Source organism: Scardinius erythrophthalmus, assembly GCF_964197995.2.
Source record: "Scardinius erythrophthalmus genome assembly, chromosome: 21".
NCBI lineage: Eukaryota > Metazoa > Chordata > Actinopteri > Cypriniformes > Leuciscidae > Scardinius > Scardinius erythrophthalmus.
In genome coordinates, this window is record NC_138241.1 from 25,528,139 (window position 1) to 25,547,013 (window position 18,875).

Consider the following 18,875-nt stretch of genomic DNA (forward strand, 5'->3'; position numbering starts at 1 on the left):
TTTGTATGTGCAGCATAGGTGTATTTTGGGAATTTTGCACAAATATAGCTAGGGGCACAAATTTTCCAGTAATCATAAGTTGAATTTTGCATTTTGCAGGGGGTTTCCATGTCAGAAAGACATGACATTGAGCTTGCAATTAATTATCTTCATTAATTTTGGTTGTAGGGAATATTAAACATATTCAGTCCAGAATTAACTACCAGTATGACCAAATATCAGTGGCTAACATCGCTAATCTGAATCCATCAGATACCAACTTGTACTAGAACCTTTGTCAACCAAATATATTCAATCCCATAGGTACTAATATAGCTATTATATGATACTAGTGGCAAGGTTCTAGAATGTTATATTCAATATTGATTTAAGGGTCACATTTAAGATCATTCAGATACATACTGTACATTTTCTCAAATGAACTTCAACTATGTTTCTCAGAAAGCACTTAAAGGGTTAGTTTACCCAAAAATGAAAATTATGTCATTAATGACTCACTCTCATGTCGTTCCAAGCCCGTAAGACCTCCGTTCATCTTCGGAACACAGTTTGAGATATTTTAGATTTAGTCCGAGAGCTTTCTGTTCCTCCATTGAAAGTCAATGGACGGTATACTGTCCATGTCCAGAAAGGCAATACAGACATCATCAAAGTAGTCCATGTGACATCAGTGGCTCAATCTTAAGTTTAACAAGCGACGAGAATACTTTTTGTGCGCAAAAAGTAAACAAAAAATATAGCTGCGAGCAGCGATTGCGGGCCAAGCCGGTGGCACTGCCACCCTGGTGCATTTAGTTACACTAAAGGCACCGGGGTGGCGGTGTCACCGGCTTGGGCCCTCCATCGCTGCTCGCAGCTATATTTTTTGTTTACTTTTAAAAAAAGCTATATATATATATATATATATATATATATATATATATATATATATATATATATATATATATATATATATATCAGACAAGTAATATTCTTTGTCTTGTCACTTAAAAAAAAAAAATATATATATAATTTTTCCCCTATTTTTAATATATATATATATATATATATATATATATATATAATTACCTTTTTTTGGATGCTAAACTATTGTTTATTATATGCTTTGTACTTCACTCACGTTCCAATATCGAAGGGAAAAATTATCCTCTTCACATGCGCAAAAATGTGCTTGGAAAATTCACAGTGGAGCGGTGCTACTGTGAATGTACGAATTGTACTACTGACTATTTAGAGCAGTGTAATCTTTATATGTTAGGTTGACCATTTTATTATTATATTTTATTAAGTCTATAATGAACAAACAGGCTGCAATGTCAAGATTGCAATGCTGGAGTGTGTGTGTGTGTGTGTGTGTGTGTGTGTGTTTGTTCATGTTTTTCTGTCCCGGTGGGGACTTTAACCTGAATGCACACAGACTCATGGGGACTCGTATCACAGTGGGGACCTAAATAGAGGTCCCCATGGGTAAACAAGCTTCATACAGAATGAGTTTTTTTGGAAATGTAAAAATGCAGAAAGTTTTCTGTGATGGGTAGGTTTAGGGGTAGGGTTAGTGTAAGGAGATAAAATATACAGTTTGTACAGTATAAAAATCATTAAATCTATGGAGAGTCCCCACAAAGATAGTAAACCGTGTGTGTGTGGGTGGGTGTGTGTGTGTGGCGTGGGCGCGATTGAACAGTGGACACATAAAAACATACTCCGTCATTATACAGGACGACATTCAAACTGCAAAGTGTTAACTTATATTTGTGTACAGTCGCAATAAAACACAACATTGTGCTTTTGTAAAATAATTTCAAGCAATCCACCTTCGAAAGGCGCTAATTTTAAAATTCAACTAAAATGCTCATGGCTGCACGGGCATTCATAACGGTGCGCATCCACGGCAAGGAACGAGCAGAACAGAGTGAACGTTTTTCAGTTAATTCCTACTTCCATAGGAATTCATTTGAAACGCTCGCTCAACCATTATCAATGTCAGTGCGGACGAACATATTTTACTTTCGTTTTTAAGTTGGCGATTCAAAAGCCCCCAGTGGTGTCACACGTCGATTATCCGGTGGTAAAATATTCTCACCGTCACATACCTAGTATATTTTTATGTAGATACAATAGGCCTACCTGATTTTGAACACAAGAGGGCAGTATAGCCCTACAGTATGTATGACTTGACTTTTATGGGACTAAATAGTACAATTACTATTTTTAAACTTATAAATATTTATTAAATTGAAAAAAAAAAGAATAAAATGGGTTTAGTTGTGATATTTTTATACTTTTATATAGAAATAAATGGTGTTTAATTACATTTTTAGAAGATGAGGCTTTAAGTGTTACTTTACTTTAGTCCCTCACTATAGCAAAACTATATCCGTTCACAATTTAGCATCTTTAATGTATCTTTATCATTTTGAAAAAGTTTGGTGTGAATAAAATAAACCAGTTAGGAAGAGTAGCTAAAAACTCAGAGTCTGAAATATCCAAAAAATCCACATTCAAACCAAAATATCTGACTTCCTTTTGCTCTGAGATAATAACTGTAAAATAGAAAGTTGTCCGGCTCGGTGAGACCAATATATATACTGATTTTTGTAACTGTTGGTAAAACTAACCCCCCCCACTTTTGTCAAACGCATGTTGAAAGTGACACACTTCCTGCTGCCAGTTGGTGGCGCTATTACTTTGACTCACAATAGTTACATCCATCTGATCGGCCTCTTACCACGAACACACTGCTGTTTATTTAATTTATTACAGTGTAATAATAAACTGTGTTATTATACCTTTATTACAGTGTAATGATACATTGTCTTATTATAAACTGTGTTATTATACCTTTATTACAGTGTAATAATACATTGTCTTATAATACCTGTATTACAGTGTAATAATACATTGTGTTATTATACATTTATTACAATGTAATAATACATTGTGTTATTATACCTTTATTACAGTATAATAATACATTGTGAAATTATAACTTTATTACAATGTAATAATACATTGTGTAATTATACATTTATTACAATGTAATAATACATTGTGCTATTATACCTTTATGACAATGAAATACATTGTGCTATTATACATTTATCACAGTGTAATAATACACTGTGCTTTTATACCTTTATTACAGTGTAATAACACATTGTGGTATTGTACCTTTATTACAGTGTAATGATACATTGTCTTATACCTTTATTACAGTGTAATAATACATTGTCTTATAATACCTTTATTACAGTGTAATAATACATTGTGGTATTATACCTTTATTACAGTGTAATAATACATTGTCTTATAATACCTTTATTACAGTGTAATAATACATTGTGTTATTATACATTTATTACAATGTAATAATACAGTGTGTAATTATACATTTATCACAGTGTAATAATACATTGTGTCATTATGCCTTTATTACAGTGTAATAATACATTGTGTAATTATACCTTTATTACAGTGTAATAATACATTGTGAAATTATACCTTTATTACAGTGTAATAATACATTGTTATTATACATTTATTGCAGTGTAATAATACATTGTGTTATTATACATTTATTACAATGTAATACATTGTGAAATTATACTTTTATTAAAATATAATAATTCATTGTGAAATTATTCCTTTATTACAGAATAATACACTGTGCTATTATACCTTTATTACAGTGTAATAACACATTGTGGTATTATACATTTATTACAGTCCCATAATACATTGTGTAATTCTACTTTTTTACAGTGTAATAATACATTGTGAAATTATACCTTTATTACAGTGTAATAATACACTGTGCTATTATACCCTTATTACAATGTAATAACACATTGTGGTATTATACCTTTATTACAGTGTAATGATACATTGTCTTATTATACCTTTATTACAGTGTAATAATAAACTGTTATAATACCTTTATTACAGTGTAATAATACATTGTCTTATAATACCTTTATTACAGTGTAATAATACATTGTGTTATTATACATTTATTACAATGTAATAATACATTGTGTTATTATACATTTATTACAATGTAATAATACATTGTGTTATTATACATTTATTACAGTCCCATAATACATTGTGCGATTCTACCTTTTTACAGTGCCATAATACATTGTGAAATTATACCTTTATTACAGTGTAATAATACATTGTGTTATTATACCTTTATTACAGTGTAATAATAAACTGTGTTATTATACTTTTATTACAGTGTAATAATACATTGTCTTATAATACCTTTATTACAGTGTAATAATACATTGTGTTATTATACATTTATTACAATGTAATAACACATTGTGGTATTATACCTTTATTACAGTGTAATAACACATTGTGTTATTATACCTTTATTACAGTGTAATAATAAACTGTGTTATTATACTTTTATTACAGTGTAATAATACATTGTCTTATAATACCTTTATTACAGTGTAATAATACATTGTGTTATTATACATTTATTACAATGTAATAATACATTGTGTTATTAAACCTTTATTACAATGAAATACATTGTGCTATTATACATTTATCACAGTGTAATAATACATTGTGTAATTATACCTTCATTACAGTGCCATAATACATTGTGTAATTATACCTTTATTACAGTGTAATAATACACTGTGCTATTATACCTTTATTACAGTGTAATAACACATTGTGGTATTATACCTTTATTACAGTGTAATAATACATTGTGTCATTATACATTTATTACAATGTAATAATACATTGTGTTATTATACATTTATTACAATGTAATAATACAGTTTGTTATTATACCTGTATTACAGTGTAATAATACATTCTTATTATACATTACAGTCCCATAATACATTGTGATTCTACTTTTTTACAGTGCCATAATACATTGTGAAATTATACCTTTATTACAGTGTAATAATACACTGTTCTATTATACCTTTATTACAGTGTAATAACACATTGTGGTATTATACCTTTATTACAGTGAAATGATACATTGTCTTATAATACATTTATTACAGTGTAATAATACATTGTGTTATTATACATTTATTACAATGTAATAATACATTGTGTTATTATACCTTTATTACAGTGTAATAATACATTCTTATTATACATTTATTACAGTCCCATAATACATTGTGTAATTCTACCTTTTTACAGTGCCATAATACATTGTGAAATTATACGTTTATTACAGTGTAATAATACACTGTGCTATTATACCTTTATTACAGTGTAATAACACATTGTGGTATTATACCTTTATTCCAGTGTAATAATACATTGTGTTATTATACATTTATTACAATGAAATACATTGTGTTATTATACATTTATTACAATGTAATAATACATTGTGTTATTATACCTTTATTACAGTGTAATAACACATTGTGGTATTATACCTTTATTACAGTGTAATAATACATTGTGTTATTATACATTTATTACAATGTAATAATACATTGTGTTATTATACCTTTATTACAGTGTAATAATACATTCTTATTATACATTTATTACAGTCCCATAATACATTGTGTAATTCTACCTTTTTACAGTGCCATAATACATTGTGAAATTATACATTTATTACAGTGTAATAATACACTGTGCTATTATACCTTTATTACAGTGTAATAACACATTGTGGTATTATACCTTTATTCCAGTGTAATAATACATTGTGTTATTATACATTTATTACAATGAAATACATTGTGTTATTATACATTTATTACAATGTAATAATACATTGTGTTATTATACCTTTATTACAGTGTAATAACACATTGTGGTATTATACCTTTATTACAGTGTAATAATACATTGTGTTATTATACATTTATTACAATGTAATAATACATTGTGTTATTATACATTTATTACAATGTAATAATACATTGTGTTATTATACCTTTATTACAGTGTAATAATACATTCTTATTATATATTTATTACAGTCCCATAATACATTGTGTGATTCTACTTTTTTACAGTGCCATAATACATAGTGAAATTATACCATTATTACAGTGTAATAATACACTGTGCTATTATACATTTATTACAGTGTAATAACACATTTTGGTATTATACCTTTATTACAGTGTAATAATACATTGTGTTATTATACATTTATTACAGTCCCATAATACATTGTGTAATTCTACCTTTTTACAGTGCCATAATACATTGTGAAATTATACCTTTATTACAGTGTAATAATACACTGTGCTATTATACCTTTATTACAGTGTAATAACACATTGTGGTATTATACCTTTATTCCAGTGTAATAATACATTGTGTTATTATACATTTATTACAATGAAATACATTGTGTTATTATACATTTATTACAATGTAATAATACATTGTGTTATTATACCTTTATTACAGTGTAATAACACATTGTGGTATTATACCTTTATTACAGTGTAATAATACATTGTGTTATTATACATTTATTACAATGTAATAATACATTGTGTTATTATACATTTATTACAATGTAATAATACATTGTGTTATTATATCTTTATTACAGTGTAATAATACATAGTGTTATTATACATTTATTACAATGTAATAATACACTGTGCTATTATACCTTTATTACAGTGTAATAATACACTGTGTTATTATACCTTTATTACAGTGTAATAATACATTGTGTTATTATACATTTATTACAATGTAATAATACATTGTGCTATTATACCTTTATGACAATGAAATACATTGTGCTATTATACATTTATCACAGTGTAATAATACATTGTGTAATTATACCTTTATTACAGTGTAATAATACACTGTGCTATTATACCTTTATTACAGTGTAATAACACATTGTGGTATTATACCTTTATTACAGTCCCATAATACTTTGTGAGATTCTACCTTTTTACAGTGCCATAATACATTGTGAAATTATACCTTTATTACAGTGTAATAATACACTGTGCTATTATACCTTTATTACAGTGTAATAACACATTGTGGTCTTATACCTTTATTACAGTGTAATGATACATTGTCTTATACCTTTATTACAGTGTAATAATAAACTGTGTTATTATACCTTTATTACAGTGTAATAATACATTCTTATTATACATTTATTACAGTCCCGTAATACATTGTGTGATTCTACCTTTTTACAGTGCCATAATACATTGTGAAATTATACCTTTATTACAGTGTTATAATACACTGTGCTATTATACCTTTATTACAGTGTAATAACACATTGTGGTATTATACCTTTATTACAGTGTAATAATACATTGTCTTATAATACCTTTATTACAGTGTAATACATTGTGTTATTATACATTTATTACAATGTAATAATACATTGTGTTATTATACATTTATTACAATGTAATAATACATTGTGTTATTATACATTTATTACAGTCCCATAATACATTGTGCGATTCTACCTTTTTACAGTGCCATAATACATTGTGAAATTATACCTTTATTACAGTGTAATAATAAACTGTGCTATTATACCTTTATTACAGTGTAATAACACATTGTCTTATAATACCTTTATTACAGTGTAATAATACATTGTGTTATTATACATTTATTACAATGTAATAATACATTGTGTTATTATACCTTTATTACAGTGTAATAATACATTGTGTAATTATACCTTTATTACAGTGTAATAATACACTGTGCTATTATACCTTTATTACAGTGTAATAACACATTGTGGTATTATACCTTTATTACAGTGTATTGATACATTGTCTTATTATACATTTATTACAGTGTAATAATACACTGTGCTATTATACCTTTAGAACAGTGTAATAACACATTGTGGTATTATACCTTTAGTACAGTGTAATGATGCATTGTCTTATACATTTATTACAGTGTAATAATACACTGTGCTATTATACCGTTATTATAGTGTAATAACATTTTGTGGTATTATACGTTTATTACAGTGTAATAATACATTGTGTCATTATACATTTATTACAATGTAATAATACATTGTATTATTATACATTTATTACAATGTAATAATACATTGTGTTATTATACCTTTATTACAGTGTAATAATACATTCTTATTATACATTACAGTTCCATAATACATTGTGATTCTATTTTTTTTTCAGTGCCATAATACATTGTGAAATTATACCTTTATTACAGTGTAATAATACACTGTGCTATTATACCTTTATTACAGTGTAATAACTCATTGTGGTATTATACCTTTATTACAGTGTAATGATACATTGTCTTATTATACATTTATTACAGTGTAATAATACATTGTGTTATTATACATTTATTACAATGTAATAATACATTGTGTTATTATACCTTTATTACAGTGTAATAATACATTCTTATTATACATTTATTGCAGTCCCATAATACATTGTGTAATTCTACCTTTTTACAGTGCCATAATACATTGTGAAATTATACCTTTATTACAGTGTAATAATACACTGTGCTATTATACCTTTATTACAGTGTAATAACACATTGTGGTATTATACCTTTATTACAGTGTAATAATACATTGTGTTATTATACATTTATTACAATGTAATAATACATTGTGTTATTATACATTTATTACAATGTAATAATACTTTGTGTTATTATACCTTTATTACAGTGTAATAACACATTGTGGTATTATACCTTTATTACAGTGTAATGATACATTGTCTTATACCTTTATTACAGTGTAATAATACACTGTGCTATTATACCTTTATTACAGTGTAATAACACATTGTGGTATTATACCTTTATTACAGTGTAATGATACATTGTCGTATTATACATTTATTACAGTGTAATAATACATTGTGTTATTATACATTTATTACAATGTAATAATACATTGTGTTATTATACATTTATTACAATGTAATAATACTTTGTGTTATTATACCTTTATTACAGTGTAATAACACATTGTGGTATTATACCTTTATTACAGTGTAATGATGCATTGTCTTATACCTTTATTACAGTGTAATAATACACTGTGCTATTATACCTTTATTACAGTGTAATAACACATTGTGGTATTATACCTTTATTACAGTGTAATGATACATTGTCTTATTATACATTTATTACAGTGTAATAATACATTGTGTTATTATACATTTATTACAATGTAATAATACATTGTGTTATTATACCTTTATTACAGTGTAATAATACATTCTTATTATACATTTATTGCAGTCCCATAATACATTGTGTAATTCTACCTTTTTACAGTGCCATAATACATTGTGAAATTATACCTTTATTACAGTGTAATAACACATTGTGGTCTTATACCTTTATTACAGTGTAATGATACATTGTCTTATTATACCTTTATTACAGTGCAATAATACATTCTTATAAGAATGTGTTATTACACTTTATTACAGTGTAATAATACACTGTGTTATTATACCTTTATTACAGTGTAATAATACATTTTTATTATACATTTATTACAGTCCCATAATACATTGTGTTTCTACCTTTTTACAGTGCCATAATACATTGTGAAATTATACCTTTATTACAGTGTAATAACACATTGTGGTATTATACCTTTATTACAGTGTAATAATACATTGTGTTATTATACATTTATTACAATGTAATAATACATTGTGTTATTATACATTTATTACAATGTAATAATACATTGTCTTATAATACCTTTATTACAGTGTAATAATACATCGTGTTATTATATATTTATTACAATGTAATAATACATTGTGTTATTATACCTTTATTACAGTATAATAATACATTGTGAAATTATACCTTTATTACAATGTAATAATACATTGTGTAATTATACATTTATTACAATGTACTAATACATTGTGAAATTATACCTTTATTACAATGTAATAATACATTTTGCTATTATAACTTTATGACAATGAAATACATTGTGCTATTATACATTTATCACAGTGTAATAATACATTGTGTAATTATACCTTCATTACAGTGCCATAATACATTGTGTAATTATACCTTTATTACAGTGTAATAATACACTGTGCTATTATACCTTTATTACAGTGTAATAACACATTGTGGTATTATACCTTTATTACAGTGTAATGATGCATTGTCTTATACCTTCATTACAGTGTAATAATACATTGTGTTATTATACATTTATCACAATGTTATAATACATTGTGTTATTATACATTTATTACAGTCCCATAATACTTTGTGAGCTTCTACCTTTTTACAGTGCCATAATACATTGTGAAATTATACCTTTATTACAGTGTAATAATACACTGTCCTATTATACCTTTATTACAGTGTAATAATACATTGTCTTATAATACATTTATTACAGTGTAATAATACATTGTGTTATTATACATTTATTACAATGTAATAATACATTGTGTTATTATACCTTTATTACAATGTACTAATACATTGTGAAATTATACCTTTATTACAATGTAATAATACATTGTGCTATTATACCTTTATGACAATGAAATACATTGTGCTATTATACATTTGTCACACTGTAATAATACATTGTGTAATTATACCTTCATTACAGTGCCATAATACATTGTGTAATTATACCTTTATTACAGTGTAATAATACACTGTGCTATTATTCCTTTATTACAGTGTAATAATACATTGTGTTATTATACATTTATTACAATGTAATAATACATTGTGGTATTATACCTTTAGTACAGTGTAATGATGCATTGTCTTATACCTTTATTACATTGTAATAATACACTGTGCTATTATACCTTTATTACAGTGTAATAACACATTGTGGTATTATACCTTTAGTACAGTGTAATAATACATTGTGTCATTATACATTTATTACAATGTAATAATACATTGTGTTATTATACATTTATTACAATGTAATAATACATTGTGTTATTATACCTTTATTACAGTGTAATAATACATTCTTATTATACATTTATTACAGTCCCATAATACATTGTGATTCTACTTTTTTACAGTGCCATAATACATTGTGAAATTATACCTTTATTACAGTGTAATAACACATTGTGGTATTATACCTTTATTACAGTGTAATGATACATTGTCTTATTATACATTTATTACAGTGTAATAATACATTGTGTTATTATACATTTATTACAATGTTATAATACATTGTGTCATTATACCTTTATTTAGAGTGTAATAATACATTCTTATTATACATTTATTGCAGTCCCATAATACATTGTGTAATTCTACCTTTTTACAGTGCCATAATACATTGTGAAATTATACCTTTATTACAGTGTAATAATACACTGTGCTATTATACCTTTATTACAGTGTAATAACACATTGTGGTATTATACCTTTATTACAGTGTAATAATACATTGTGTTATTATACATTTATTACAATTTAATAATACATTGTGTTATTATACATTTATTACAATGTAATAATACATTGTGTTATTATACCTTTATTACAGTGTAATAATACATTCTTATTATACATTTATTACAGTCCCATAATACATTGTGTGATTCTACTTTTTTTACAGTGCCATAATACATAGTGAAATTATACCTTTATTACAGTGTAATAATACACTGTGCTATTATACATTTATTACAGTGTAATAACACATTTTGGTATTGTACCTTTATTACAGTGTAATAATACATTTTGTTATTATACATTTATTACAATGTAATAATACATAGTGTTATTATACATTTATTACAATGTAATAATACACTGTGCTATTATACCTTTATTACAGTGTAATAATACATTGTCTTATAATACATTTATTAGTGTAATAATACATTGTGTTATTATACATTTATTACAATGAAATACATTGTGCTATTATACATTTATCACAGTGTAATAATACATTGTGTAATTATACCTTCATTACAGTGCCATAATACACTGTGTTATTATACCTTTATTACAGTGTAATAATACATTGTGAAATTATACCTTTATTACAATGTAATAATACATTGTGCTATTATACCTTTATGACAATGAAATACATTGTGCTATTATACATTTATCACAGTGTAATAATACATTGTGTAATTATACCTTCATTACAGTGCCATAATACATTGTGTAATTATACCTTTATTACAGTGTAATAATACACTGTGCTATTATACCTTTATTACAGTGTAATGATGCATTGTCTTATACCTTTATTACAGTGTAATAATACATTGTGTTATTATACATTTATTACAATGTAATAATACATTGTGCGATTCTACCTTTTACAGTGCCATAATACATTATGAAATTATACCTTTATTACAGTGTAATAATACACTGTGCTATTATACCTTTATTACAGTGTAATAACACATTGTGGTATTATACCTTTATTACAGTGTAATGATACATTGTCTTATTATACCTTTATTACAGTGTAATAATAAACTGTGTTATTATACCTTTATTACAGTGTAATAATAAACTGTGTTATTATACCTTTATTACAGTGTAATAATACATTGTGTTATTATACCTTTATTACAGTATAAATAATACATTGTGAAATTATACCTTTATTACAATGTAATAATACATTGTTTAATTATACATTTATCACAGTGTAATAATACATTGTGTAGTTATACCTTTATTACAGTGTAATAACACATTGTGGTATTATACCTTTATTACAATGTAATAATACACTGTGTTATTATACCTTTATTACAGTGTAATAATACATTGTCGTATAATACCTTTATTACAGTGTAATAATACATTGTGTTATTATACATTTATTGCAATGTAATAATACATTGTGTTATTATACCTTTATTACAGTGTAATAACACATTCTTATTATACATTTATTACAGTCCCATAATACATTGTGTGATTCTACTTTTTTACAGTGCCATAATACATTGTGAAATTATACCTTTATTACAGTGTAGTAATACATTGTCTTATTATACCTTTATTACAGTGTAATAATACACTGTGTTATTACACCTTTATTACAGTGTAATAACACATTGTGGTATTATACCTTTATTACAGTGTAATAATACATTGTGTTATTATACATTTATTACCATGTAATAATACATTGTGTTATTTTACCTTTATTACAGTCCCATAATAAATTGTGCTATTATACCTTTTTACAATGTAATAATACATTGTGAAATTATACCTTTATGACAATGTAATACATTGTGAAATTATACATTTATCACAGTATAGTAATACATTGTGTAGTATACCTTTATTACAGTATAATAATACATTGTGTAATTATACCTTTATTACAGTGTAATAATACATTGTGTTATTATACATTTATTACAATGTAATAATACATTGTGTTATTATTAGGGCTGTCAAAGTTAGCGCGTTAATAACGCGTTAACGCAAAATCATATTAACGGCACTAATTTTTTTAACGCGCGATTAACGCAGCGCGTCTTTTCTGTTTGACCCGTGGCCCAACCCCTAGTTGGAGAAATGGAGATACACAGTGTTGCTAACTTAGCGACATTGCAGACCCCTTTAGCGATTTTTTTTCCCTTCAACAAAGCGCCCAAACCTTATTTAGTTTCTGAGAATCTCCCGGTACCGCCGGTACTGCTCTCCTAGCACGCGCGCGCTCTCTCTCTCTCTCTCTCTCTCTCTCTGCGTCTCGCGCGGAGGAGCAGCTCTTTAATTCACAGATATTATGTTGCTTCTCTAATTTTACAAGTATAGCCGAAATCAGAGCACAGATATTGTCTTTATCTTATGTGTATTTGATTTCACCAGACGACGGCTCGATTATCAGAATTTTTGTGCAGATTAACTTAACATCTTAGAAGGAAGAGCTGGTTATGTCTTAATGGGTCGCGTTTCAGTCACCTTTTCAAATCCATTCCGTTGACAACAGAAACAGTAAAATATACCAATGAAAACATTTTTATTGAGAATTTTGCTTCATCAAAATGGGCACAGAGAGAGACAAACTACAATGTAATAATAAATAATTAATGTAGCCTTTAGCATTTTTAGAAGAGCTGCCCCTGTCATGCAAAAATCTAAACACGTTTGTGTTAGTAAATTGCTCAGTGCAAAGAAAGAGAAGTAATGGTAACCTGGCATTTTTTTGTTCTTTCTACATGTCTAATAGACATGAACAAGTTCTTTGAAAAACATCTATGACCTTTGAAACATGTCTCCTCCTTATGCCCTATATTGACTATGGTTTCAATAATAAACATACATTTGCATAAAGCATCTATTTATCCATGCCCACGTTGATTAGAGTATTACAAACTTGAAAAGTATTAATTTAAGGAACATTTAGAACAAATAAAAAAACGTGCGATTAAATGCGATTAATCGCGAGTTAACTCATGACAATCATGCGATTAATCGCGATTAAAAATTTTAATCGATTGACAGCCCTAGTTATTATACATTTATTACAATTTAATAATATATTGTGTTATTATACCTTTATTACAGTGTAATAATACATTCTTATTATACATTTATTACAGTCCCATAATACATTGTGATTCTACTTTTTTACAGTGCCATAATACATTGTGAAATGATACCTTTATTACAGTGTAATAACACATTGTGGTATTATACCTTTATTACAGTGTAATGATACATTGTCTTATTATACATTTATTACAGTGTAATAATACATTGTGCTATTATACATTTATTACAATGTAATAATACATTGTGTTATTATACCTTTATTACAGTGTAATAATACATTCTTATTATACATTTATTGCAGTCCCATAATACATTGTGTAATTCTACCTTTTTACAGTGCCATAATACATTGTGAAATTATACATTTATTACAGTGTAATAACACATTGTGGTATTATACCTTTATTACAGTATAATACATTGTGTAATTATACCTTTATTACAGTATAATAATACATTGTGTAGTGTACCTTTATTACAGTATAATAATACATTGTGTAATTATACCTTTATTACAGTGTAATAATACATTGTTATTATACATTTATTATAATATAATAATACATTGTATTATTATACCTTTATTACAGTGTAATAATACATTCTTATTATACATTTATTACAGTCCCATAATACATTGTGTAATTCTACTATTTTACAGTGCCATAATACATTGTGAAATTATACCTTTATTACAGTGTAATAATACACTGTGCTATTATATCTTTATTACAGTGTAATAACACATTGTGGTATTATACCTTTATTACAGTGTAATAATACATTGTGAAATTACACCTTTATTACAGTGTAATAACACATTGTGGTATTATACCTTTATTACAGTGTCATGATACATTGTCTTATTATACCTTTATTACAGTGTAATACTACATTGTGTTATTATACATTTATTACAGTATAATAATACATTGTGAAATTATACATTTATTACAATGTAAGAATACATTGTGCTATTATACCTTTATGACAATGAAATACATTGTGCTATTATACATTTATCACAGTGTAATAATACATTGTGTGATTTATACCTTCATTACAGTGCCATAATACATTGCATAATTATACCTTTATTACAGTGTAATAATACACTGTGCTATTATACCTTTATTACAGTGTAATAACACATTGTGGTATTATACCTTTATTACAGTGTAATAATACATTGTGTTATTATACATTTATTACAATGTAATAATACATTGTGTTATTATGCCTTTATTACAGTGTAATAATACAATCTTATTATACATTTATTACAGTCCCATAATACATTGTGTGATTCTACCTTTTTACAGTGCCATAATACATTGTGAAATTATACCTTTATTACAGTGTAATAATACACTGTGCTATTATACCCTTATTACAATGTAATAACACATTGTGGTATTATACCTTTATTACAGTGTAATGATACATTGTCTTATTATACCTTTATTACAGTGTAATAATAAACTGTTATAATACCTTTATTACAGTGTAATAATACATTGACTTATAATACCTTTATTACAGTGTAATAATACATTGTGTTATTATACATTTATTACAATGTAATAATACATTGTGTTATTATACATTTATTACAATGTAATAATACATTGTGTTATTATACATTTATTACAGTCCCATAATACATTGTGCGATTCTACCTTTTTACTGTGCCATAATACATTGTGAAATTATACCTTTATTACAGTGTAATAATACACTGTGCTATTATACCTTTATTACAGTGTAATAACACATTGTGTTATTATACCTTTATTACAGTGTAATAATAAACTGTGTTATTATACTTTTATTACAGTGTAATAATACATTGTCTTATAATACCTTTATTACAGTGTAATAATACATTGTGTTATTATACATTTATTACAATGTAATAATACATTGTGTTATTAAACCTTTATTACAATGAAATGCATTGTGCTATTATACATTTATCACAGTGTAATAATACATTGTGTAATTATACCTTCATTACAGTGCCATAATACATTGTGTAATTATACCTTTATTACAGTGTAATAATACACTGTGCTATTATACCTTTATTACAGTGTAATAACACATTGTGGTATTATACCTTTATTACAGTGAAATGATACATTGTCTTATTATACATTTATTACAATGTAATAATACATTTTGTTATTATACCTGTATTACAGTGTAATAATACATTCTTATTATACATTTATTACAGTCCCATAATACATTGTGATTCTACTTTTTTACAGTGCCATAATACATTGTGAAATTATACCTTTATTACAGTGTAATAATACACTGTTCTATTATACCTTTATTACAGTGTAATAACACATTGTGGTATTATACCTTTATTACAGTGAAATGATACATTGTCTTATTATACATTTATTACAATGTAATAATACATTTTGTTATTATACCTGTATTACAGTGTAATAATACATTCTTATTATACATTTATTACAGTCCCATAATACATTGTGATTCTACTTTTTTACAGTGCCATAATACATTGTGAAATTATACCTTTATTACAGTGTAATAATACACTGTTCTATTATACCTTTATTACAGTGTAATAACACATTGTGGTATTATACCTTTATTACAGTGAAATGATACATTGTCTTATTATACATTTATTACAGTGTAATAATACATTGTGTTATTATACATTTCTTACAATGTAATAATACATTGTGTTATTATACCTTTATTACAGTGTAATAATACATTCTTATTATACATTTATTACAGTCCCATAATACATTGTGTAATTCTACCTTTTTACAGTGCCATAATACATTGTGAAATTATACCTTTATTACAGTGTAATAACACATTGTGGTATTATACCTTTATTCCAGTGTAATAATACATTGTGTTATTATACATTTATTACAATGAAATACATTGTGCTATTATACATTTATCACAGTGTAATAATACATTGTGTAATTATACCTTTATTACAGTGTAATAATACACTGTGCTATTATACCTTTATTACAGTGTAATAACACATTGTGGTATTATACCTTTATTACAGTGTAATAATACATTGTGTTATTATACATTTATTACAATGTAATAATACATTGTGTTATTATACATTTATTACAATGTAATAATACATTGTGTTATTATACCTTTATTACAGTGTAATAATACATTCTTATTATATATTTATTACAGTCCCGTAATACATTGTGTGATTCTACCTTTTTACAGTGCCATAATACATTGTGAAATTATACCTTTATTACAGTGTAATAACACATTGTGGTATTATACCTTTATTACAGTGTAATAATACATTGTCTTATAATACCTTTATTACAGTGTAATACATTGTGTTATTATACATTTATTACAATGTAATAATACATTGTGTTATTATACATTTATTACAATGTAATAATACATTGTGTTATTATACATTTATTACAGTCCCATAATACATTGTGCGATTCTACCTTTTTACAGTGCCATAATACATTGTGAAATTATACCTTTATTACAGTGTAATAATACACTGTGCTATTATACCTTTATTACAGTGTAATAACACATTGTCTTATAATACCTTTATTACAGTGTAATAATACATTGTGTTATTATACATTTATTACAATGTAATAATACATTGTGTTATTGTACCTTTATTACAGTGTAATAATACATTGTGAAATTATACCTTTATTTACAATGTAATAATACACTGTGCTATTATACCTTTATGACAATGAAATACATTGTGCTATTATACATTTATCACAGTGTAATAATACATTGTGTAATTATACCTTTATTACAGTGTAATAATACACTTTGCTATTATACCTTTATTACAGTGTAATAACACATTGTGGTATTATACCTTTATTACAGTGTAATGATACATTGTCTTATTATACATTTATTACAGTGTAATAATACACTGTGCTATTATACCTTTAGAACAGTGTAATAACACATTGTGGTATTATACCTTTAGTACAGTGTAATGATGCATTGTGTTATACCTTTATTACAGTGTAATAATACACTGTGCTATTATACCTTTATTACAGTGTAATAACACATTGTGGTATTATACCTTTAGTACAGTGTAATGATGCATTGTCTTATACCTTTATTACAGTGTAATAATACATTGTGTTATTATACATTTATCACAATGTTATAATACATTGTGTTATTATACATTTATTACAGTCCCATAATACTTTGTGAGCTTCTACCTTTTTACAGTGCCATAATACATTGTGAAATTATACCTTTATTAC